This window comes from Zeus faber, assembly GCF_960531495.2.
Source record: "Zeus faber genome assembly, chromosome: 19".
Taxonomy (NCBI): Eukaryota; Metazoa; Chordata; class Actinopteri; order Zeiformes; family Zeidae; genus Zeus; species Zeus faber.
Window position 1 is genome coordinate 14,784,566 of NC_137206.1, and position 27,723 is coordinate 14,812,288.

Sequence of the window (27,723 nt, forward strand, 5' to 3'; positions counted from 1 at the left end):
TAAAAAAAAATCAGTTAAGTTAAAAGTAAACTGTAAAAGTTAGAGGGAACAGGGATGAAGTGGTCAAAATTGGCATTGAACCAGAGATGGCATTGAACCTCAGAACCATGCACAGCTCCGCAGGCTGCGGCATTCCGGGTGCAGCGGCACGGAACTTGGTATAATAATGGTGTAATAATATTTTAGTTTACTTAAGATATTATATGAAATAATGAAGCCAGTTGATATAATATATTATATTAAATCAACTGTCACCATTTCTACATTGTAATATTAAGATTCAGGGAGAACTAGATTTTCTTCTCAATATACATATATAATATACAATATACACATTTCATTCATCTAATAAATGAACTGTGTGGGAAGAAGTTTCAATATTCTTTGACCCCACTGCGAACTGCCTGTGTGTGTGTGTGTGTGTGTGTGTGTGTGTGTGTGTGTGTGTGTGTGTGTGTGAGAGATAAAACCTCATACGTCCTATGCTCTTCTGCAGGAGGAATATGAACAGCTTTTGTCCCAAGTGAAGCATGCAGAAAAAATGAATAAACAAACTGACACTCTCTCTCTTTCTCTCTCGCTCTCTCTCTCTCTCACGCACACACACACACACATTTTCATGGCCAGCCCACACTTATTCACACACATACACACAAAGCTCAAAGCGCGACGCAAAGGAGGTAATTGCAGGTGGCACTTTAATTGGTTTAGAAATGAGAGCAGATGTGAGTATTAAGAGAGAGACGAGAGAAGACATAAAAGAGAGACAAGGGTGGCAGAAGAGGCGAGGCATAAATTGATAGACACGCGCTCCTACAGTACAGACGTAGAAGCTAGAGAGAGGGGAGACAGGTATCACTCATTTGTGTGTATGCATCTCAATGTATATTGATCTTTGTTGTTACTATTATTACAATTTTAAAACGTCAAACGGAATTGCTGCTCTCGTTGTTTTTGTATGGGAAGCACATTGGGTGTGACTTGGCTCGACCTGACGAATGAGAAGTTTAGGAAGAGAGGCACGGGTGCCTACACAGGTTCATTAAAAGCGAAGGCTGGTAGACTTTCAAAGGAACGACAGTAGCTCTTTCAACCTCACCGTGTTTCAGCTCTTTATCGCTGCGGGTCCCACGCTCACTAAAGGCCCTTCATTCTCAGTCTTCTTTGTATCCCTCTCGCTCAACATCTTTCCCAAGTGGTTCCTCAAATGCTGTTGCTTTTATTCACCGGTTTGTTTCCCTTGACTCTCGAACCCAAAATCAAATTCCCTATCTGTCATGCATACGCACACACACAACCACACACACACCACACACACACACACACACACGCACATACACCTGAACCGACATCCGCCCTAACCGAATCCCGAGGGGATTCATGATATAAATTGGCAGGTTCCTTACAGAACACATACAGAACCACTCCAGTAGGGGTTCTATATGTACTCACCCGAAGGTCCTCTCCAGCTACAGCTTCCACACAGGGGGAGGAGAACCTTCAGAAGCCCCCAGTAGCCTGCAAAAGCCTTTAGGGTGGGTGGGTTGACCTAATGTCTAATTGGCTCTGAAACCATGCTGGAAGATTAGTCTGAAAATCATGTACAGTATATATATATATATATATATATATATATTAGGATTGCTTAAGATTGCGCAGGATTGCTAAGATTCTCTCTATATATATATATACAGAGAATCTTAGCAATCCTTCTATTTCTATATATATAAGCTACTCTGTCCTTGTATTTGTTGGCATCCCACAGTTGTTTAAGACCTGTGAATAGTTTTGAAGATTCACTTTCGGGAGAGAGTTTTGTTCAGACTCTGATGATTAGGCAGCCTGCGGGGCCTCCTTGTCCCACGTGAACAAAAAGGGGTTTAGAGATTAGTTTGAGAGGTTCAAGAGGCAAAGCATTAAAAAAAAAATAACTAAGACCAGGGAATCAAAGCAATCAAAGCCTTGAGCGTCTATGAATTTGTGGGCCAGAGAAAGTTGGGAAAATATGCCAATCACCATCATTTAAATATTGTTTGGGCGCTGCGAAATGGACGGCACCAAAGCACTGCGGTTGAACTGGAATTTGGTGTAATGTGGAGTTGTGGGAAATGTGGGGTTCTCAGAAAGCGCGTATGAGAGTAAAGCAGGGTGATATTAGCAAAACAAACATGGTCTTGACACTGACACCCGGGACCTTGATTGATAGAGATTAGGGAAGCAGGGAAGCACAACCGTCGCCAAAAAGGTGCCCAGACACGTTGTTTCTCTTGCAGAATGGAATGGTTGGAATGTCTTTCGTCAGATATCCAAGGTAGCGACTCAGCGGCATTTTTTATTGATCCCCGAAGCAGAAATGTTGTGTTGGCCTGCTCCCTGCTCCCCTGGGAGAACAGAGCCCGGGGTCAGCTACACAACGGTCCCAGTGCCGTCTGGACAGGTGTGTATTGTGTTGTTCAAGGACATGTTCATAGGTCTTGAAGGGCTATTGATGTGGTGTAGGGGACTGCCGAGTGCCTCGCACACAAACATGGCTCCAACCGAATTTCCCTGCCATCCAATGAGCTCAACCTTTTCCCAAGATCGCACAGGTCAAGATGAGAGAGAGCTGAGTTCGGGCTGAGGGTTGGAATTAGGTGGGGGAGCACATTGGGAATGTTAGGCCTTAAGAGAGCTGAGCACATCTAAGCGAAAACACCAGGGGAAAATCAAAGTCTTTTGAAGTGTGAATTGCAGGAGTAAATTTCCGGCAATACGAGCCATTAGCGGTTTTCCCTCGCATACGAGACTTGATAAAGAGCCCGACACCTCTGAGTTACGGCATTATACTTTCATCCAAAATACCTCTGCTTCAACGCCGTTCGTACTAATGAAGGGCAACTTCAATAGAGACCTGGGCCATGGCTTTGCCAAAGTGGGATTGACTATAAGCCTTGGGGTGGAGGGCATTAGAAAGACACACACACACACACACACACACACACACACACACACACGGCTACACTAGTGTTTATGTATGAGTGCACTACGCATACACACACAAAATAGCAGGGGAGGTCTGCAGAGTGTCTTTACTCAAACACACACACAGACACACACACACACACACACACACACACACATGCACACACACACACATACAGGCAGACACATTAAACCCAAGGTCCATTCACACACCATCCCCATGCAGCATGGCCTTACACAGACACATGCAGCACAAACAGACATCGGACAGGAGTAACAAAGCTTTACTGATTAATGTTTGGGACTTAGGAGGAAGAAGCTAATTCATCACCTGTGAGCTCTCGTTGCAGTTGCACCGAAGTTGTCAAATTTTAAAGGAAGGTCCTAATACATTACATGTTTTCCTTCTTCTCCCTCGTCCTTCATTATTATTGGTATTATTTTGTATTGTTATTTATTTATTTATTTATTTATTTATTATTATTATTATTATTATCTCTCTTTTTTTTTTTTATTTACTTTTACCACACAAGCACTTTGAGAGTTTTCAATTTGCTTTTCATTTTGATTCTGTGTGTCTCTTCAGCCGGGTGTGTCTTTGAGTGTGTGTGTGTATGTGCGCCTTTGCACTATGATTGTCTGTGGGGTAATACTTCTTTCCTTATTGAGTTTGGACTTTCCCGTCTATCGATGTGCGTATTCGCACGCATAACATCCATCTTCATCAAATACCTTTTTCTTTTACTTATCTGACAGAAAATGTTCAGTAATGAAATATAAAAACAAATGTAGTCCAAATTCTGAGAAGTGGATTGTCGGGAAACAAAACAAAGGCTTGAACTCCAAAGCACAATCAAATTATTTTCATCAAGATATTTCTCCGCAGCAGGGAAATTGGTCGCCCTCCGTTTTTATCTGTCTGACCCTCACTAACAAAGAGCCCTTTTTGACGGATTACTGTGCTGCCGCAGAGGATTCTTTGTTGGAAGACTTTCCCTGAATAGCATGCGGTCAGCTTCCCTATGCAAACCCGGTAATAAATAGATACGTGAACAAACGGACAATAACTTCTGCATGGCAGCCGATTATGTGCCGTGCCAATAAATGGATGAGACATCCCCCTTAAACTCTATTCCCCACGCAGCCATTGCTGTTCTATTACTTTGATGCGAAAAGAGTTTTGTGCGGGGTGTGCATGTGACTATACATGCACATGAAGTTGCTCGTGTGTGTGTGTTTGCGTGAGGACGGCTGAGGACAGCCCTTTAAACAACTCCGTTCATCCGGTCTTATTTCCCTCGATACAGTAGATAACTGGATAGATGGATGGATGGATAGATATGGGGACATAGATGTAGATACACATTATCTAACAGTCCGACTCGCGTGCAAAGAACTTGAGAAGAGAGCTACGAAGAAGAAGAGGCGAAGGAGCCATCGGAGCAGGTCAGACGACGTTAACATTGTTGATACTGAGAAAATCAGCAAAGTGGAACTGGGAGGGCGTCGGGGGGGGGGGGGGGGATAAGCCAGAAAGACAAGGAAAAAGGCAACGATGGAAAAAAAGAGAGCAGCGAAGGAAGAGGGCCACACGTCGGGTTAGACTTCCGAAAAGGGGGCCGAGCCGGGCAACAGCGGCAGGCGTCGAATCGTTTCATTCTTCCTTTTTTGATTTATTCTTTTCTTGTATTATTTTCCTCGCTCGGGATTTGCTGTCAGTGGAACAGAGAGGGGTTCCTGGTCAGGGCACGATGTAAAAAACGGAGCTGTTTAATCAGATTGGAATCCTGTTGAGCCACACGCCAAACTCTTGTTTGTTTGTGCACTTGTTTGTTCTGCATCCATGTGTTCTTTAGATTTGGCACCAAATGTATTCAGTCTTTAAATGGTCGCCCTGTAAGAACAAATGTGTTTTTAATGTTTTTCGAGCACCGTTATGAGAAATGATGTAATAACACGTGCATTTTGTATTAACTTTCCACTTTTTGTGATAAACATCTGGAAAACAATACGTAATACGTACCACATTTTATTACGTATTGCTGGGTTGTAACTTATGGTATTATTTGTATGAATACGGAGTATGCATTATGCCAAAAAAAGACTTACAACATCTCCGTCTTAAATTATATCAAGGGTGGATTTCAAAGATGAAGCCTGTTGTTGCAGGCGCCAAGGAGGGAGCGAGCAAATCGAATGAATTGTTTCTCCGTCTGTTGACCCGGCACCAAATAAGTGGGACACGGTGCGCTCCTTGACCCGCGTCGATGAGACTTGACAACGTACAGCTCGGGCAGAACGTCTTCCAATCCGCAATCAATACCATATTAAACGTGGGTGTGGGGGGGTTTGGGGGATCGATATGGGAAGGAAACGGCCGTGAGGGCAGAACAAACACACACACACACACACACACACACACACACACACACTGATCCGCACGTAACCTTCCCTATGTTAGTCAAGCTGATGAGCGGAACACTGTCTCTATTCGAAGGCATTGGCGTTTCACGTTTAAAGCTATTGTCCTCGCTCGCTCTCTCTCTCTCTCTTTCTCTCTCTCTCTCTCTCTCGCCGTCCATGCTGACACTCTTACCGTCATTCTTCCTTTGGCCTCCACTTATGTTTCCGACTCTCACAATACAAATTCCTGTGTTGAGGGCTTGGCCGTCCTTGATGAACGTGGCGGCCTCACCCCATCGCAAGGTAACTTGTATGCCGCTCAAAATGATTGGCAACCATTTCGGCACACATTCCCCGTTCACTCGTTTTTTTCTTCAATACATTATTACCAAAAGAGGCGCTATGGTGTGTGTGTGTGTGTGTGCGTGTGTGTGTGTGTGTGTGTGTGTGTGTGTGTGTGATGCTTTCGGGAACGAGATGATGTGACGGGATGCATGAGCGTCCGTCGTTGTGTAGCGGTCTGTCATCAGGTGTGTGTGTGTGTGTGTGTGTGTGTGTGTGTGTGTGTGTGTGTGTGTGTGTGTGTGTGCGCGCCAGGGGGAGAGAGAGTGTACTTTTGTGTCTGTATGGGTGTTCGAGAGGGAAAAGGCAAGCGGGGGATGTGAGAGAGGAGGCCGGCGGCGGAGGAGAGCGTCGAGGCTGTGATTCTTCGTATCCAGCAGAGAGGAGAAAACAAGCGGGGCAGGGGCTCGACCGTCTTCCTGTCTGTTTTAACAGCGCTCTACCCCTTCTTTTTTCCTCTCCGTCACTTTTATGTACGCGTTGCCATACGGGCCCCGTCTCTCTCTCTCTCTCTCTCTCTCTCTCTCTCTCACTCTCTCTCCCATACAAACACCCATATAGACACGGACGCATTCCTCATGTCTCAACCATCTGCAAAAGTACAGGGATAAGTTTTGTCTTTCACTCTGTCTCTCTCTCTGTCTCGCTGCCTTGCTCCAGACTTGACCCACTTTTTAAAGTTTTGAGTTTCCAATTTCGGAATTTAAATGAAAAGTGACTGCCTTCGTCTTTTGGAAGCAAAACTTGCAATTTACACAAGCAGGTTAACTAGAATAAGGAATGAATAAATCAATATATCAAGAGGTCGTTTGTTGCTCTGGTGAGAGCCAGGGTGTAGGTTGATCTTGGGTTTTACAAACTAATGAGCGAGGCGCAGGGTTTCAAACAACACTGGTGCTTCGAGGACATCATTTGTTTTAGCTGGAATTGTGAACTTTTACACTGTGTTTGGCTGATTCCTTGGTTTGGCGATATAAATGGGTGTATTTTTTCCCTTTGGGGCCTTTATTCTGTTTTTTTTTTATCTATTATTATTATTATTATTATTACTTATATGTATTTATTACTTTTTTTATTGCTTTGTTCATTGATTTGTCTTCCAGTTGTTTGTGCTTGTGCCACTGGAATCAGTTCATGTAGATACCACGTGCTATATGAAGGTTTTTTAAAAACTCTCTCTCTCTCTTTCTCCCTCTCTTTCTCTCTGTCACGCAGACACCCCCACATGCACGCCAACGTGCATAAAAATGCGCGTCACGGGGGAGCCCTTCAGCCTGACACAAAGGGCAGGGTTATACTGTAGGATTAGGAGTGAAAGAGGGGATCAAAGGGTTTGGACGCGGAGTGTCAAAAATCCTAATGCAAATCATAAGCATGAAGCATGAATAACTTAAATAAATCCACAAAACGGTCTGCCGTTCCTGTGCCATATTTGTATGTATTTATTTATTTTTTATATATATATTTCGGAAAAGCTGCTTTATTTGCCCGACCCGCTCGTAGGGATAAGTAGATTTTGCAGATGGGGTGTAAAATGATCAAAACGCTGTTGCTCTGGCGCCTCAGCATGTGCTTAATCACAAGGCATTACGTCCAATTGTCCAATGGCAGGTCGGGTGAGGGGAAGGAAAGTGCATTTTAAAACTCTCTACCTAAAAACACTGCGATACGCCCGCACGCACACACACACACTCACACACACACACACACACACACACGAGGGTAAAATCAGTTCCTATGGGCTTCCCCGTTGGGCAAATATCAGTGTGTTACTTCATCAAGTGTCATGCACAGTGCTTGAAGTGGGCCGGTACTCACTCTCACCTTTTACTCTTTGGCGTTTTTCTTGAGCACCTACACTATATTATATTGCAGCATATATTATATTTTATTGAGTCGGAGCACACCATTTAATTTCATTATTATAAGGCACGAGCTGCAAGGTCCGTCTCAGGGTTGCCATGACGTTATTGACCATGCGGACGCGCACGGGGGATTTATTTCGGTCGCGGGCGTCCTTGTGTGCGCTTTCTCTTTCACACCGTTTTGGAGGAAACAGCTTGTTGCCCTCATTATCTGTTCCACCAGTTCCGTTCCATCGTTGGGAAAGGCCGCTGCCCGCAATCAGCGTTTGAAGTTTGCGTCGGGTCGAGGCAGCAGGAAGTGATCGGCGGTCTGCGTGTTAGAATAACATCAAAACTACAGTGAAGTTCAAAAAGACAGTAGACGTGTTTTAATATCCAACATAATGGCCGTTCCTTTACACTTTTCCGAGTACAAGGGTGGGTTTTTAAGAGTTCAGGCATTCGCTGCTCTACACATATGCGAAAGGACCGTTAGTTTTATATATTTCTTTATTATAAAGCAGATTTTATTTATCCCCTCCCAACACGTGATTAAGGGGAGTACCGGCACTAATTTTTTTCCACTTCAAGCACTGATGATACGGTCATGCAACCCAGCTTTAATCCAGTCATATAATATTCATAGTTGCTGAATATAGTATGCATGGCTTCATTAATAATAGATGGTCCTGAAGTATGCCTATGCTGTGTGTGTGCTGTGTGTGTGGCGATGTTGTGTGTGCATTTTTCTCCCTTTGCTCGTCTATGTGTTTGCATGTGTATGCATACATCTGTGTGTTTCTAAATGCACAATATGCTGCGGGCTTGTGTGCGGTCTGTTTTTTTATGCACCTATACAGGAGTGTGTGTGTGTTTGTGTGTGTGTGTGTGTGTGTGTGTGTGTGTGTGTGTATGTGCATCTGCAAAGTCCATTCTAGTCCAGAACGCATATGTGACCACTCGACAAACAAACTGCACACCACGTGTGTACCGATGACGAAAGACTGTCTTCAGGTGTGTGTGTGTGTATGTGCATCTGCAAAGTCCATTCTAGTCCAGAACGCATATGTGACCACTCGACAAACAAACTGCACACCACGTGTGTACCGATGACGAAAGACTGTCTTCAGGTGTGTGTGTGTGTGTGTGTGTGTGTGTACACATTTGAGCACTTAGTGTAGCTCTTGGCCTTTTTGCTTGCACTGTTGCACTCTCTCTCTCTCTTAGATAAAAGTGGCGGCGTCAATGCGATGGGGGCCATTGTGGCGTCTTTCCTGTCTGCCGATAAGAGCAAGGGGAGCGGAGCTACCTTGCGGCGGCTGTTCGCCATTTTACCGTCCTTTTCCGCCGCCGTCCTCCCGCCTACGTCTGAGACTGCACCCCAACCTCCCTTCAAACTACATGAAGAGAAAACCTCTTCGGAGAAATATTAAACAAAATAATCAACGAAGCACAAATAAGCCACACAACTCACGCCGTTGGGCGATTAAACTTAACTGATATTAGCAGGGGTTATCCAAGATGAATGTGTACTGTTTTGGACGTAAGCAGCCCAAATACTCGAGTGCCAGAGAGAGAGACCAAGCCGGAGGGAGGTGAAAGAGACGGAGCGATTGACACGCCTGCCCCGCGCTCCATGCCAGTCGCTTAACATTTGACTGTGGCAATCTGAGCCTCCATTTGCATTGATTGATTCTCTACACTTAAGTTGGGAGCTGTCACGGGATAGAATTTAGCTGCCATTAAGTGTGGCCCACAGTGTTATTACTCTGCTATTGTCCCCATACTTTGGTGTGTGCGTGGCGTGTGTGTGTGTGTGTGTGTGTGTGTGTGTGTGTGTGTGTGTGTGTGTGTGTGTGTGTGTGTGTGTGTGTGTGTGTGTGTGTGTGTGTGTGTGTGTGTGTGTGTGTGTGTGTGTGTGGGGCTATACAATGATCTATAAACTTGCTGCTGGCCAGAGTCGCTGCACCATCAAAGCACTTTTCTGGCATCCACCCTCCTTTGATCAAACTATATTCCCCCCCGCATCATCCCATAAACTTTGTAGTGCACGTCCACGCACACACTGCAAGGCGGGGGAACGGGCGCTGCTGCAGTAACAATGCGCAACGCAACGCCGCGCATTGATCAGTTCATGACCGGCACACACAGATGTCAAGAGCTGCCACAGTTATTCCATAATTCGCCTGATCAGCCGAAAACGGTCTATTTGTAAAATCGATAGAATCCGCAAGCATAAGGTTTTCATCCAAATTCAAAGGGAATTTTAAACAAGTTTTTATGTTGGTATAACGGTGTGATTATACAGTTAGTATAGTGTACTATTATTACATAGCTATAATGCTGTAGTGCATATTATGTGAATTAGGTGACTTTCCATCAAGATTCAAGATTCAAGAATTGTATTCGTCACATACGTATACATACTTTCATACATATATGCAGTGAAATGTCAGTGCAACGCACCAGGTGATTACGCACAATATGTTCTGGACTGTAGACAATAGCTACCTTAAACTTTCTACTTGACTAACTAACTGATTCCTAAAACGTAATGCAGTAACTAAGTCGAATAATATAGAATCAATTAAAATAAATACCTTAAAGGTAGTGCAGAGTGCGGGTACGAAATCAAATAAAGGGAATTGACTCATGTATATGGGTGAGGCTATTATGTTTATACAGATATGTGCATTAAAGTGGCATGTGAAGAAAGTGAGGTAGTGTGTGTGGAGATATACAGTACTGTATACAACAGTACGGCACAGCAATACAGCACAGTATGCAGTATCCCAGAACATTGATAAAGTATGCAGTACAGTATGCTACATACAGTACAGTAAGGCAGTGGAGCCTATGTGTGGGTCCCAGTGAGGACCCCAGGTGAGGCCAGCATTGACAGTCCTTACGGCTTGTGAGTTAAGTCATGAGTTAAGTTGAGGAAAACTGTTGACACAATTTTTTATGTTCCAGTCTTCAATGACAATAAATGGTTAATCCGCCACAGGTAGACATGCGTTATTACTCAGTTTTATGTTATGGCGCCATTTAAACGATATATAAAAATGGACAAAAAGGTCAATTCAATTGGTAACCAACCAATTGTTTGTTTGCATGACAACCGGCAACTCAATTATCATGATCGAGGCGGGTGCATGTCTTACTTTTCTTTCTCTTTCTCTCTTTTTCTCTCACACACACACACACACACAGACAGACACACTAGCGTTCACAGAGACGCCGTCGTGGTGTCGTGCGGCGCTTCAGACGCCGCGGATCTCATACATCGTTGCCTCCGACACAAGGACACGCGCGCACTCTCACTCGCTCATGCGTGGCCCCCGGCTGCGCGCTCATCCCCGGCTGCAAAGATCAGCAAGTCGACGCTTCCTTCAGAGCTTCACTGTTAGTGACACAGACAACTCCCCCCCCACCCCCCCGCACATGCGCACACACACACACACACACACACACGCACACACACACACACACACACACACACACACACACACACACACACACACACCCATGTGGGTTTTACAGCCTCAGTACTGAGAACTTACTTCACATCACACACTGCAAACTTTTGCCCCCACTGCTCTCCCTCTCATTACCTGCTCCCCCGATGGGAGATATATGTGTGTGTGTGTGTGTGTGTGTGTGTGTGTGTGTGTGTGTGTGTGTGTGTGTGTGTGTGTGTGTGTGTGTGTGTGTGTGTGTGTGTGTGTGTGTGTGTGTGTGTGTTCGCCGTTTGTGTGGTCATGCGGAAAGGCTAGTTTGTGCATTAGCGCTGATCTGTAATATATGTCTCTTGTGTGTCTGACAAAAACACACAGACCGCTATCAGATGTCCACTGGTGTGTGTCATTGCACATGATACAAACCTGTGTGTGTGTGTGTGTGTGTGTGTGTGTGTGTGTGCGCGCGTGCGTGCGTGTGTGTGTGTGTGTCTGCCCGTGCATGCTTGCTTTTTGACCAGTCTGCACATTTGTGATTGTTCATCTTTCCTGCGGCCAGAAGAATGCTCCATGCTGCGCCACTTCATGAGGACTCAGAAGATCAACTTTGCCAAGTTAACTTCTTATGTGGCTAACACTGGACCCCCTTTAATACTAAGTCACTCAACTGAGAGTCTGTGTGTAATGTGTGCAGAACAGAGTGTGTGTGTGTGTGTGCGTGCGTGCGTGCGTGCATCCGTGTGTGTGTGTGGGCGTCTATGCGCGTGCGCGGTACTGTATATCTGTGTGTTTAAAGCTTTGAATTTCTTTAAAGCGGACACACAAGGCTAAATCTGCCACTTTGATTAACGGGACAATCTGAATTCAGAAGCTGGTTCAACCAAAGTTCTCGGTGGAAGCTGATCAAAGTGAATCCCACTGGTAACGGCGGACGCGTCGGGTTCAGTCAAGTTACCGTATATCAAAGTCCACGGTGTGACACGTAAACGATCCGTCAGGGAGAGAAACTTTGCCCGCGTGAAGCCAAATGCCGTAGGGTTCACCTATACTGCACCGTCCATCACAGTTCTCCGTTTTTTTTTTGTTTTTTTTTTTTGCTTCCTACGCTGAGTTCAGTCAGGAGGCACACTTCTGTATCAGGCTCTTGATCTGGCCCTTACGGGGTGGTGGTGGTGGTGAGTCCCTGAAATCCCTGCAGATTATCTGAGACACATTGTGGAAGGGGCAGGAACAGGTTCAAATCCCCACAGAGACGTAGACGTGCCAGTGGCGTGCACTTCTTGTATTGTGTTTTTTTTTTGTTTTTTTTTAACTGGCAGACTCCACTGGCCAGTGCAGTTCAAAAACTAGAATAATAAAGTGCTTTTTTATGAATACTCATTCACAATTTTTACTTTTAAGTGACCCTTTGTCTACTGCGCATCTGGTGGATTGCGTAGAGAAACATATTAAGTCATGAAATTGTTGTCATCCGTGGCTGGGGTGTTTCCAAAGTCAACTCTTTCACCTGGGAGGCTTATGTCCTATTATAAAAAAAAAAATCCTAAAATCTTCCCCAATAGATTCACATGGGTGTGAGGGGTGTTTATCATGTATTTCGGTATGATATCTGGGAATTAAATAACAATATTAACTTTAGTCAGTTCAGTTCAGTTCAGTCCGTCAGTTTTGGCTTTTGAAACCGATTTAGCCACGATAATAAAGGCTTTTTTTGTAGGCCACATTAACCCAGAGTGAAATATAAAAAGCTATTAAAATGCAATGTTAGAGTCTTGGATCAAGGCCGCGTGAAGTGAATGAAAAGAGTGAAAAGGTGCGAAGTTTTAAAGTCAAAATTGCAAGCTACCGCTTAAGCTGAAATCATATGTGTCGGAAAGAGATCAAAGAGATCAAAAGTTCTGCGTGATTTAAAATGTCGTATGTGGGCAAAACCTGACAAATTCAAATTCCAGGAGCGAATGCAAAAGGTTTGATGAGCGCCGGCAAAACTGGGGAAAACATGCGGTTCAAGGAATTCATCGAATTTAATTGAGATGCTTTTTTTTTTTCCCTCTTTGGTCTCCATCACACATTTCTCGTTTGGGATTCCATTCCATTTCATCGGAACAAATCAAATTGCGTTCTCAGTGTACTTCGATAAGATGCTCCGTTTGAAGACATTACCTGAATGTCATGGCTCTTGTTTGGAAACAGAGAGGGCACGGGTAGAAAGAGGGAATGAGAATGTGTGTGTGTGTGTGTGTGTGTGCGTGTGTGTGTGTGTGCGTGTGTGTGTGTGTGTGTGTGGGGCTGAAAAAAACCCTTCCCAGATCTTGTTATCCTTTTTTTTTTTTTTTTGATCCTCACCCTTTGAGCTAATGAGCTGCTGGGAAATAGAAGGCAGCGTGACCGGGGGCGGGAAAGGACAACCTGCGAATTCAAAGAGACGCTTTCCCCACCCCGTCCATCCTCTCGCCCCTTCCGTGCGCTTATTAGTCGCCGGAAGCCGTCGTTAATCACCAAAGATCCTCCGTCGCGAAGCGCCGCGAGCCGCCCTACATTCCCTTTCACATTTCCCCCCCGCAAAATTCAATCGCACAACACACGACAGGTCACCCTGGAGCTCGAAGGGATTCCGTTTTCTCCCTTGATTTTTCTTTCTTCTTCCTAGCCGGTTGCTTCAGTCCCGTCGCGGCAGGACCTCATTGACCCGGGAGGGAAAGTGCAAAAATATGTCTTTGTTTTTTTTAGATGGAGATGCCGTCGGATCCATCCCCTCCTTCTTAACAAAGCCGGGGACGGATATAAATTGCGGCGCGCCGATCGATCCGGGCGGAACCTCCGGCCGGGGGGAAAGAGCGGCGCTCGCGCATTTATCGCAGCTGGGGAATAATGATCCTCGCGCCGCGGTGACATTTTCCGGCACATGCGGCTGTCACTTCCCGGAGTGACATGCCCCTCGCTGAACACACTCTCTCTCTCTTTCTCTCTCTCTCTCATCTCCCGTTCTCTTCATTTCTCACAGCCACTGTTTCATCCGCTACACCGGGCCTTAATTTGTCTAGCTCTGGGCTATTCAGCGCTCACACAGAGGGCGTCTGCCAGTCGTTCGTTATTTCTTTTTGCCCGCGTTCCATTGTCACGGCGTTTTGAGCCGCCGCCTTTTTCTTTTTCCACCCGTTGGGGGAAGGCCTATGATTTGATCGATGCAAAGTCCCTCAGGATACACCCGTTGATTCGATCGCTTGGCCTTACATAGATTTCTTGATTCCTTGATTACCGTTATGGTACCACGACATATGCACTACTCTATTTTAGAAAGCCCATTTAAGAAGTCGACTGCAGTAGACTTACACCGTGGCTTCCCCAATCACATGATCTGAACCTCAGCGGGAAGTCCTGGAGTGATGAGTAGGGGGGTAGACGTCCGACTCTTTCATCCCTCAAAGCACCGGAGGCCTGAAGAATACTGTAACATGGCACTACACACAGTCGGGGTCTGGTATGACAGCGTCCTCAGAAGGATCGCAGCTGTTATGCAAAGGTCAAAGGGCGAGCTTACAACTAATTAGGTCCTTAAGCACTATTTTGCTTGGATTTTACGTGAGTTTGTCCCCCTTTAACTGCGCCGTGCACATGCACCCACAACGGACGCTACGCAAAGTGGAGAGCGTGATTGAATTTCACACCGTTTCGTTCCTGCAGTTTTTGGAACGCTTGGGGCTTTCCGCCCCTGCCCCTGCGTTACGTCCCGACCGTTCAATCCCACCTTTGGCTTCCGAGGCTCTCCCTCTCTTCCTTTATCTGTGGGTTTCTCTTGGTCTCAACCCAAACCCTTTCCCGTTCTCCTCTCCTCTCCTCTCTCTCTCTTGTCTTCCTCTCTTTCTTCGCCATCCTCCGGCAAGCAACCCCCTCTTTGTTTAGCATCCAGCAGATGAGGCTGCTGACAAAGGTGAGCGAGAGCATATTTAAAATGTCGCCAGCAAAGTGACAAAAGGTCATATGGAAAGTAAGAGACTCCCAGCACAGTGAGGACTGACTGATAAACAGGCAATAGTTTGTGTATGTGTGTGTGTGTGTGTGTGTGTGTGTGTGTGTGTGTGTGTGTGTATGTGTATGTGTATGTGTGTGTGTGTGTGCGTGTGTGTGTGTGTGTGTGTGTGTGTGTGCGTGCATGCTTGCGTGTGTGTGTGTGTGTGAATAAGGAATGTGTTTGAAGATCTATCCATCGGTTATGATTGTGTGTGTGTCCCAATTTTGTGTGTACACCTGTGTGTTTGTGTGTGTGTGTCTGCGAATGTGTGTGTGTGTGTGTGTGTGTGTGTGTGTGTGTGTGTGTGTGTGTGTGTGTGTGTGTGTGTGTGCGTGTGCTTGTGTGCGAGTGTGAGTGTGTTTGCATGTATAATAAAATGTGTTTACACATCATCAATCTTGAATGTTGCCCCGTGGCCTGAGGCGAGGCCTGGAGCAGTTCTAAATCTGACAAGCCTCGCAGAAAACAATAGAGACCGACCAGATTGACACCGGGAGCGGGAGATGTTTCACGAGCCGGAGGAACGTCTGGTTTATGTTTACCGATCTTTTATGCGGCCTCCATTTTGACCAGTTCCGAAGCAGAAAAAGAAAACAAACAAAACTCATGAGAAGACCAGATGGTAATGGGAGGGATGCCAGTTCACGCCCTGTGCAACTCCGACTTTGAGCATCTTTACTCATCTGAACCAGAATTTTTAATGTTTTTTAATTTTGCATGTCTACACATAATTAGTCCGGCAATCAAAAAATAATGAAAATCGAATACAATAAAATGCAATGTAAAACAAAAAAAGATTGATACACACCAGATATACACCAATATGCGGAAAAATTAAAACGAGAATAGTCATATATAGAGAAAATACAATGCAATCCTATGCACAGGAGAGGTTTTGGTATGGGTGTGAGTGTGTGTCTGTGTGTGTTTGCGTTTAGCATGGAGGCATGTGTTCCCTTGCAACGCATGTCTGCATATGAATTAATAGGTGAGATGTGAGGGAGAAATGATGAACTCGGTCCTGCACTCAGTTCCCCGCCTCTCGCTTTTATCAATTTGCATCGTTGTGAAACTGAACTAAATATGTGATTTTCAGCTGTACTGTTACGACTAATTTAAAGCAACGCATAGATGTGAATTATACCACAGACTGCTGAAGTGTACTCTAATTAAAGGTGACCTGGCAATTAAAGGACGAAAAAGTGTGTGAGCTATATGTGTGTACTGAATCCACTGTAGAAGTATGTGGGTAGGAGATATTAACTACTTGAGGGTGAATAGGAATATTTACACACACACACACACACACACACACTCGTACACGCACACGCGCACACGCACACACTTTCCTCTTATTTCTTTGTGACAAGAGTAATGCAGGCTTGGCTGAATTATAAGAAGGTCAGCACTTAAAGCTCTCCGGGGAAGAATTTGTCACCAGGCATTAACAGGTACCGATGGATGGTACTGGACAGATTGACTCTATCTGGGATGACTCATTTCACAAAACTCTCAATTAGATATAATATAATGTGTGTATATACACACACACATGTATTTATATATAAATATATATATATATATATATATATATATATTGTCTTGTTTTATCTTGCCCAAGGCATGCGTCATCATACAATCATCACGCTGTTCAAATATTTGTCTCTGGTCATCTGTCGCCAGACTAGTCGGCCTTCTTCACTCCCTTTTCTTTTTTCACTTTCTCTGGGTTTCTCTGTGTTTCTGGCCAAATGTTTGTACTTTTTTCCTGTGCTCTCAGGATGTTGTGGTGTCAGGGTGGCACAATAATCCTCTTGGGCACCAGAGAGAGATCCATAATGTATGTGTGCAGGGTATATATAGTGTGTGTGTGTTTGCATGTGTGTGTCTGTGTCTGTGTGTGCGTGCTTGGCTGTCTGTGTGGACATGTGTGTGTCTGTGATCTTACTAGCTGAGTGCTTTCCATCGACTCTCCCTGCTATTCTCTAAAGGTCAGTGGTGGCCTGAAGATTCACTCTTCTTTTCCACATTTCTCTCCATTGCTTATCTTCCCGCTACCGCTCTCCCTCTCGTTCTTTCCTTCCTTCCATCCGGTTTTTTGCATTCCCTTTCATTTAAAGGCATACACACCAATATGTTGGCCCAAAAAACTCTCAAAATGCATAGAGCACGTCATTGATTACAAATACTGATATATTGACACCGACTGATTTTGACGCTCGCATCAACGTACAGTAGCTTCTCAAATGCCCCCGATGCCGTGGAATTGAGAGGAAAAAAAAAAAACGTTTATCTCGCTCATGATGAATAGATGAACACACAAACAGTCCGCAAAAGATAATTAGACGGATGGATAGACAGACACAACCACAAGGCTTTCACATTTTGACAGGGGGGGGAGGCAGGCAGACGCAGAAAGATAAATGCATGGCATGCACAGATGGACGGAAGGATGGATGGACATTGGCCACGGTTTGAAACGTATAGACACGGAGGAACGGAGGGGGGATATGTCAGCAGTGTGTCAGCGGTTTTGACGCGTTGACGGCGGAGCTGACACAGCACGGGGAATAAGAGACCGGTCTTCTGCTTATCCTTCTATCCTCCCCTCTCCAGCCATCTATCTTTATTATCTATCTATGCCCTGTCAAAAGTCTGTTTCCCTTGCAGAGAGACAGAGGGAGAGGGAGAGAGGGAGAGGGACAACTTTGACACGTTGACACCTTTTGAGACAAGTTTTCCCCCTCCCGACCCAGTCCAACCCTCTGCGCTCACTCACACAAACACACACACACAGACACACACACACACGCACACGTAGTACGTGCCATCGCCATGTCCTCTCATGAAAAGAAACAGTACTGATCGGGAATTTTCCTCGATGCCAGTGCCGCTATACTCAATGCTACCGCTCATTAATATCAAAACTATCGCGGATCCTTTTAGCCAATACTCCGATTCCGTTATCCCCTTCATAATTTTGCTTCAAAGAAAGAATTGGGAATTGAATGAACAACTCTCTGTTATTACATGTTATTACTTTCAGTAGATATTTGGGAAGAAATTGTTACTTTGGGTATCCTATGACCCGAGGAGGCATCAGCTGGAGATTGACTTGCAAGGTTATCTATTGTTTATGGGGGAAAATCAAGTTGTAAAAATGCATAACTGACTGCTTTGACTAGATGAGGTCGACGCAGCGTTGTCTTTTTCAAGGCTGGACTGATTTCTTCTCTTGGGCAGTCGTACACGCTGCGCCGCTACCAGGCCACACTGTACTTGTGTTTAATGAGGTTTCCGGTATTAAAACTCCTTGCAAACCACAATGTTCTTGCCAAAATTGCGTTTTCCTGTGCTGCTGTCCCCACATTGGGGGAAAAATGGGGTGTTTTAACCCGTCCACCCTGTTTTGAATCCATGAACGGCAAACCAATTGAACATAATCACACAATGCTTTCTCTGTCTCCTGACACATTGTGTAAAAACACACAAAAACACACACTTATTCTTGTTGATAATTGTGGAGGTGTGTTCTGGCCCAGGGCCAGGGAATGAGCGAGAGGAGGCAGGCGGAGGCAAAACAGGCGCCGCTTGGCATTCAAGGTTCAAACAAAATGCGACTCGTGGGCCAAAAGGACAACTCAAAGACTCGCAGGCAAACAGATAAATAGTCCGCTAGATCAGCGTTTAGGTGCGTACCCGCCGTGACGTGTCCGGCGTGTTAGGCAGAGCCGCTCGTCTTGCCCGGTCCGCACCAGGTCCCGAAAGCACGGCGTCCTTCACTGCGGGTGAAACAAACCCTAAATTACTTCCTCCGTTTATTCGCCCGATCCGCAGCAGCTGAGCTGCCTCGGGATGGGAGCCTGCACCGCCTGTCTGCAGGGGCGGCTTGACCACGCCTCCTCGGCCCGCCACAATAATGGAAATGGAATTCTGGAAAACCCCAAACTAAGACGCTCAACACAGGGAAACGAGAGCTTGGGCAGAATCTGTTCCTTCACAATTTTCTCTCTGTAGAAATGCATGAACTTATTTCACCCCAAGCTGACAATTCATAATATTTTTACAGCAAAGGAGAAATCATGCTTTATATATACAGTATATACATCTTGCGATGCACCAGACATCCTCGCCCAGGCTTGTGTCCTGGTAGCACTACCTCACCCCCGCCTCTCCTCTCTTGATCCACAGCCAACTTGAAGCAATTTCAGCTGCATCTGTGACCATATTTATGGCCCTTCGCTTTCTCACTCCTGTGATGCTCAGCATGTTATAGGCCCTACAGAGGGACTGGCCAGCAAACCCTCTGCTCCCTACTTGGATGGGCTCACACCTCGCTCGCCACTCATTGGCATGGCACTGCTCCGCCACCTCGACATACTTGCCTCTCTTCCTCTCACTGGCTTCCTCGATGCGGTCTTCCCAAGGGACAGTGAGTTCCAACAGGATGACCTGCTTTGAGGCTTCTGAGAGCAGCACCATGTCTGGCCTCAATGTTGTGACGGCAACAGTCACTGGGAACTTGAGTCGCTTCCCCAGGTGAACCTTCAGCTCCCAGTCCTGTGCAGTTGAGAGCAGGCCGGAGGAGGAGGTCCTGGAAGCTGCTGTTGGCCTTTGACCAGCTCTGATGAAAGCGATGGTTTCCTTCACTGGGCGGAGGCACTTGCAGTGGTTAATTCCACTGCTGATGGTGTCGGCGATGACCTTAAGGACTTGATCATGACACCAACGGTAGTGCCCCTCACCCATGACTTTTGAACAGCAGCTGAGAATGTGCTCCAGGGTCCCTCTCTTCTGGCACTGAGGGCATGCTGGTGACTCAACTATCCCCCAGATGTGAAGGTTGGACAGGCTCAGTAGAATGTCATACACAGCCTGGATCAAGAGCTTGATGCGGTGGCGCTCCCCTTTCCAGAGCTCGAACCATGTCACCTTTTGCACCACCACTTGCTCCCATCTTGTCCAAGGCAGTCCGCTTCCCGGCGCTCTCCTTCCTCCACCTCCGATGCCACTCGGCTCTCGTCTCGGTAGTGTGTTTCTTGAGGAGGGTGTGGCGCAGCTCTGAGAGAACACCCCTCTCCTCCTCACCCGCCTCCTTGTACTGTCGCCTCAGGGTCTTCGGCTCCTTCCTGAGCTGGAGGATCTTGGTTGCTCTGTTGCTCATGGTGTATGGGGCCTTTGCTGCTTTCTTTTCCTCCAGCCCGAATCTCTCCGCGGCCAGAGAGACAATGATGGTGTTCATTGATTGGAGGCACCGGTCGGCTTCCCGCTTGGCTGTTGCTTCTAAGATGGAATCAGCATCTTTGTCAAGCTGGAGCCACTCCTTCTCCTTGCTAGCTTGGGGCCACTTGACCTGACAATGATCTGAAATGCGTGGGGCTGAGGCTTGTGTCACCTGGAGGTTCGGAGCAATGTGGGCTGACACTGGGCCTGGCTCCTCCTGTGTCTCACCAGGAGTTGCTCCTGTGCGCTGTGACATTCGCACCGTCTGCACGCATCTAATTTTGGCCTGCTGGATCTTCTCTTTTATAATGACTATTTTGTCGCACATTGTGGACCACTTTCTTGCATTTTTTTTCTCCGCAACACTGGCAGCAATATCTGTTTAATTATGTTCTCTCTGTATTCTATCTTCAGACTTAATACTCTGGTGAGAATAACACATTTGGCATCCTTCTCTCTCTCTCCTTCGCTCAGGATAATACACGAGGGTAGAACTGATTTGCCTCTTGGTATGATATAGCCTGGTTTGCCCATTTATTCACATGCGCATCCACACGAAGTGACAGCACCATCCACCCTACATCTCCTCCACATCACCTCTAACCCATAACAGAATTGATTCTATTGATTAAAACCTCAGTGCCGGGCCAAAAACAAATCAAATCGATCATTTTGAATGAATCATTCTCAAGCTGGAGGCAGCAGTGCTACGTACTGCTTCAATCGAACCGCCCACAAAAGCTCTTCCTGGCTAAGTCGCTGTTCCCCTGCCCAATTACGAGTAAAACTCAAGGTGCCAAAGATGCAAGCTTGGTAATTATACATTTTAACAATAGTGAGACAAAACATACTGTGTGGGGAGTTGTAATTAAAAAAATCTACACTGTTGGTAACCCATATACTGACGTACTGGTGACCCAAAATCAAAAAGGCTCAGCGCGACTTTACATTGCAGTGATACTGACCATGCTTGAGACTTCCAGTATGAAGGGGTTTAGCAAAGGAACAGTTACAGAATACTGAAGTATATGATGCATTAAAGTGAATATTCACTGATACAAAATCATTTGCATGTCTTGCCCACCACTGGCCTAAAAGGTGCCTCACGCTTAATTTTGTATACACACTGGACACCTCCTGGATGTTTGATCGGGCCAAGAATCCTAAAAAACGTGAAGATTTGATTTATTTTGATGTACTGACTCGAAAGGAACGAATTGCCAGGAAAAAAACAAAACTGCCCAGTCCTATAAAACGGTTGCTGATTTTCTATTTTGCTGGAGGAATGCCTGGTGGTGGGTAAACAGTAAATAGGAGTGCATCCCAGTGCGGTGTCATGACTAACCATGTTGTAAAACAGATAGATGGGGGTGGAAGATGTCGGCCGATTTCAGCAGTTTGGCCATCAGCTTTGATGCAATGTAAACATTGCCTTATTTATAAAGGCTGTGACCAGCAATTTCTCAAAGCCCCAAAAGAGATTGCTGCTTCCTTGGGTGGTGGACGTGTCTGAAACTGGTCCAAATACTGCAGTCTAACTTGGTGATTGAGAAATGAAAAGTCAACTTTGTTGAGGAAACCCAATATTTTTCGCACACACACGGCCTGATTGGTTACCAGCTGAACGAACCAGTCCATCCTTGTCCATTGGCCTCCCCTCTAACACCCACCCAACTCAGCATCGAGTAGATTTTCTCATTTAAAAAAAACTACCCCAGACCTAAAACAAGGGATTTAAATTAATGATTTATTAACTGATTAGTATTCCAAATTCCTCAAGCCCAGTTCTAAAAGTCAAAAGCATAGATATAAAAACAGAATGTTAAAATCACACAAACGATGTACTTATGCCTCTGTGTGTGTGTGTGTGTGTGTGTGTGTGTGTGTGTGTGTGTGTGTGTGTGTGTGTGTGTGTGTGTGTGTGTGTGTGTGTGTGTGTGTGTGTGTGTGTGTTAGGATAATTGGGCGAGAGCAGAGTTGGGTGAGCGCTACGAAAACAAACTGGTAAAATCACGCAAACTATGTACCTATGCCTGTGTGTGTGTGTGTGTGTGTGTGTGTGTGTGTGTGTGTGTGTGTGCGTGTGTGCGAGTGTGTGCGTGCGTGCGTGCGAGTGTATGTGTTTCTTATCACTTTCCAAATCTTACCGTGCGTCAGCCTTTTGACTGCGTTTCTTCATTTCCTCTCCTCGTTGGCAGCAGGAGAAAAGAGGAAAAATCAAATAAGGAGCCTCTGAGTGCGAACACTGTTGCATATTGATTACCACTGAGTGTGTCTGCGCATATGCGTCTGTGTGTGTGTGTGCTTGTGTGTCTGTGTGAATAGATCCTTGACTCCTGTATTTCATAAACAAATTTGTGTACGAGTGCATTTATGCTATGCATGTACGTCTGTATGCGTGTGTGGTTTTTGGGAGCCTTAATATTCCCTCTTTGGTCTAGCAGCTGGCTGAGAAAGTTGTGCAAGTAATTAACCAATCCTTCATCCATCCTGGGACTTTAAGACTGGCAGCACGTGTGAATAGGTATGTGTGTGTGTGTGTGTCTGGGTCTGTGCGTCGTAAGAAAGTGAGACAATTAATTACCCAACGGTAGAAATGGGTGGTGCCTGGTGTGTTTGGCTAATCAAATATTCTCATTTAGAGAGTTTCTAATGGGTCCATGCTGCGCTGTGAACTCACACAATGACACATGAATGGGGACAAATTTCGAGGGGAAAATAAACCAGCTGTCATGTTCCTTTGTTTTGTTTTTTGTCTTTGAGATAATGTCTTTTTGTCTGCAGCATATTGTGTGTTTTGTGTGTATTGTATTATTCGGTGTCTTGATGTGTGTGTGTGTGTGTGTGTGTGTGCATGCGTGTGTGTGGTGTCACTGGCTGATGACCAGGAATAATGAAGTTAACCGTCTGTTAATGAGCTCATCACCATGGAAATGATACACTCAAAGAGTCGCTGGCATTCATCACTTTAAGCCGTGACTCTGTCGGACCTCACTTCCAATGACAAAACATCATTCGCCCACTCGTCAAGTCAGTCAAAGCTGTGCGAAACGTCTTATCTCAGAAAGTGAAAAAACTGGAACTATCAACTCCTCCTGAGGACCTCGGTACATTTACACATGATCATTATGTTAATTATTTTTTCATTCTTTATTCTTCCTCCCTTTTGTATCTTAAATTTTTCTGTTTAAGCTAAGTGATATGAGCTAAAAATCTGTGCTCCTGGGGCGATGTTTAAAAATGAGCATAAGCAAATAGCACAAATTTAATAAATATCTGATAGAATGTAGTAGTGTTTAGTATATTAGAACTAGGATGATGATGATTATGATGTTCACAATCTTTGATTCAGCGATAAAGATGCATATCAAAATCAAAAGATGGAAATTATAAAGCCAAATAAAATGAAAGAAGATAGAAAACGCTGGTTGAAGCATACTTTACATACTCGCGGACATTGATTTTGTGCATCACTGCAAATCGCATATTTCTTCTGCATATTTTATACTAAAATTGTATTTCTTTGTTTTTTTTTTCTTTTTTTGTCCCTGCCACCTCTTCTGGACAACTCTTCACTGACATCTGCAGGTAAGTCTTTTCTCCTTTGAGGGTCGAGAGAGAGAGAGAGAGAGAGAGAGAGAGAGAGAGAGATGTTTGAGATGTTTGATCACAAACGTATTTTCTTTACAAACCAATGAGCCGCACCCGACGATCAGCTTTACAGCCTTGGGGGCGACAGGATTCCTAATTAAAATGGTTTTCCATTCAAAAAAAAAGGCCAAATTCATATGTTGAGCTCCAGACCTTTTCTTCACTGTATCGTCATGAGTACAAATCAGAGCCGCCCCCACCCCCTACCCCCCTCTAAGGTTCGCTCTTCTTTTGAAGTACAGCATAGCGCCCGCTGTGGAAACAGTTAATACAAGTGCATTTGACAATTGATGGCTGGCTCCACGCTGAGCTGCTGTGTGGTTATTGTATGACCTTTCAGCTCATAAAGGTTTTGATGGCTTTAACTCGGTTGCCTCTTGATTTCTCCCCCTCAAGCTCCATTTCCAATACCCAGCCTGTCAATAAGAGTGAGCCTCAAAGGCCGGTTACTGCAGCGTGAGCGCTGAAGGAAAAGTAATAGAAGAAACATTATATCAGTCTGATATTAGAAACGCGGTGCTCCCGCACTTCCCGCAATTCTTCTTTGGCTTTTCTTGCTCCGTTTTTGTAGTTTCATGGACTCGCGCCACTCTGCTGGTTCTGCTCTTATTTCTCGCCCCCTCCTCTGTATCTCTTTCTCTCGTTCCATCTCTTTTATTCCCTGTGGTTGGTTCTGCATCGGCTTTTGTTCTGTCGGCCCTGTCTTGGTCGGCCCGGTGGTCTCCTCTTATGCTCTTCAGGCTCGAACTCGGCGCTTTGTAGTTGAGGTTTTTATTTTATTTTATATTCTGTATATTAGTTAAAAGAACAAATTTCCCTTAAATGGCCTAGATCACGTAACATACAAGTGTATATATATATATATATATATATATATAAAATAAAGTACAACACCTTGAGCCTTAACACATTAAGATTCCCTGTCCAACTAAGTGTTATTTTGCTCAATAAATTGTTATTGTCATTCATATTTGTTTTGTCTTTTCAAACATTTTTGGGCTTTTGATAATTTTTTTTGTCACAGCTTGTAAGCTTGATTCACATTGTGTGCCTTTTGCAGTAAATGTATGAAATAGCAAAGCAAAGTGGGTTAAAAGTCAATTTTGGGCACACATAGGTGTTTTGTGTCACATGCAAACTACAGATTATTTTTGAGGTCATGCATATTGGTGTGTGTGTGTATGGGTGTGTGTGTTTGTGTGTGTGTGTGTGTGTGCGTGCGTGTGTGTGTGTGTGTGTGTTCGCTTAGGCGTATGCAGTATACTGTATTCCATGTGTATCTTCGATGTGTTTATGTTTATCCATATAATCGTTGATATAGAGCTGACGTGTGTGTGTGTGTGTGTGTGTGTGTGTGTGTGTGTGCATGCATGCATGTGTCCGTGTGTGTGTGTGTGTGTGTGTGTGTGTGTGTGTGCGTGCATGCATGTGTCCGTGTGTGTGCGTGTGTGTGCGTGTGTTAGCCCAAGTATGTGTTCGGTCACAGAGTTATTAATCATATTCATCGCATCATTTCAATTCATGTCCCCCCTGAACTGGGAAACACCTTGAGCTTGTCAACATCAGCCCTTCTTCATGCTATTATGCATTTACCTTGTAGGAGCGCTGCGGAGCTTGTCAGCCACTTGTTAGCGGGGAACGCGGGCAAACAGGCTAGCGTGACGCCTGAGCCTGTCCACCCATCGTCCAACCCCGCCAGCCCTCCGCCTAATGAGCCACATTTGCAAAGCACGCCGCCAAAGGTTCCTAGTTTAGTCCTTCCACGTCAAAATGACAGCCATTAGGGCACACCAACAGCTGGCGGAAGGAAGGAAGGAAGGCAGGGAGGGAGGGAGGGAGGAAGGACAGGGAAAGAGAGAGAGAGAGAGAGAGAGAGAGAGAGAGAGACGCAGTGGATGAGAAAGAAAAGCGGCAGAGAGAGAGAAAGACGGGGAGAGACAAAGGGGGAGCAAAGAGGAGTGCGGCGCAATATGGTGTCCGCCAAGGGGATGGAAGGCGAGGGAGGCGGCGGGGAGGAGAGGGAGGGATAGAGTGATAGATGATGAAGAGAGAGAGAGAGAGAGAGAGAGAGAGAGAGAGAAGGAGCGGGGAAGGGAGTGCAGGTGGCGCTAGGGATCAGGTGCACTCACCTTGCTCCTCGGGCCAACCTTGTCCTTGATTAAACGCATCACCTTCTCCGGGAATAATGGTGCGGCGGAGGAGCGGGCGGAGGAATTAGCGGAGGAGGGAGGGGCGCCGGAGGGGGGATAGATAGATAGACGGCAAAAAAAAAAAAAAAAAAGAAAGAAAGAAAAACGCTGAAAGACGACAGGCGGTTTGAAAAACAAAGACACGGATGCAAGTAGACTTAGAAGCGTCACTGCAGAGGTGAGCTCATTAGTTGTCTCATGGGGAGTGCCTTGAAGGTGACTGCTGCAGTTAGTTATTTAGACGGCGACAGAGAGGGAAAGGGTTAAAGGGGCACAGTGAAGCGGTTAGTTGGAGAGGGAGAGCGAGAGAGAGACAGAGAGGTTTGTAGACAAAGACGGCGCTTTCGAAGTAAATAAGCTTTTTAAAACTTTTTGCATTTACCGTCCGTCTCTCACCTCATATGATATGTACTTTTACGACTAATAATATGGCTGAATGTAGCTCCTTAACTATTTTGAAAGTAAGCCAATTATTTTAGCCCCTTAATTTATTGAGACAGTTTACTTTGAGTAATTTAAGGATCATAAAACTCTTTCAATAGAATTGCATTATATGACCTTATTCCGCAACCTTCTGCGTTACAAAGGCAATAACAGCCAAACACCGACTACAACATGCTAAACGAACAGAGCTCAATCTGTAAAGGTTGTAATAGTATAGAGTGGGGACCGGTGGTTCACGGGGACTGGGTGTTTAGAGGGCTGGGAGTTTAGGGGGGACTAGGGGCTCAGGAGGGACTGGGGTTTAGGGGAACTGGGGGTTCAAGGGGGACTGGGGGTTCAGGGGGACTGGGGATTTCGGGGGGCTGGGAGTTTAGGGGGGACTGGGGGTTCAGTGGGGTCTGGGGGTGTAGGGGGGGCTGGGGGTTTCAGGGGTACTGAGGGTTCAGGGGGTGCTGGGGATTCAGTGGGGACTGGCGGTTGAGGGGGACTGGGGGTTCAGGGGATGTGGGTTCAGGTGGGTCTGTCCTGCTGACATTCTCCTCTGGGCAGGTTCTAATGAAACGACTCTCTTTTCCACACCCAAAGCATTGCATGGTGTCAGATGTGCCATAACCATCTCCCCGATTCTGTACTTCAATGTTATTTTCAGTTCCTTTGCATTGTTTTTTAAAACCAAAGGCTTGTTTTTATGGGGGAAACAAAACAAAACGTGTTTAAGCTGAGGAGCTTTGCAACCTAAGGAAATCAATTTAATCCGGGGGAAACAATCTGCTCAATCCTGGCCAGCTCATTTCCTAACATTTCATTAGTGATGAATGGGGGCACACTGGAAATGGTCATTCTTTTGGCAGGGTTCGTCAGAGGGAGAACGGGGACGGAAAGTGTCACAGATAACGACTCCCCTTTCCACCAAACTGTTCACTTTATCCACGCTGTCCAGAAAAATCACCACGGCGCGGCTCATTCTGGAAGCGAATTTGACAGAGGAGTAGGCCGCCTCCTCCCCGCCGCATGCCCCCCTGCACAAGCTGTGACCACAACAAACAAACGTAACCAGGACAACGATCGCAAAGCACACCAAAAAAACAACTTTGTGCTCACAAGGAATGCGACAAAGCAAAAGTAGAAAGAAAGTTCGAAAAACTCACTCTGGGCTGTGAAGGTGCTTGGCACTGGTGGCGGAGACGTCATCCAAC

At 45.6% G+C, this 27,723-nt stretch overlaps 1 protein-coding gene across 1 annotated transcript in view; it reads left to right on the plus strand.

The window, feature by feature from the left end:
* Positions 1 to 27,723, plus strand: part of cntnap2a (contactin associated protein 2a) — a gene marked incomplete at both ends in the record, with an annotated part of 398,026 nt that overhangs the window by 74,549 nt on the left and 295,754 nt on the right. The gene's annotated exons all lie outside the window — the stretch shown is intronic.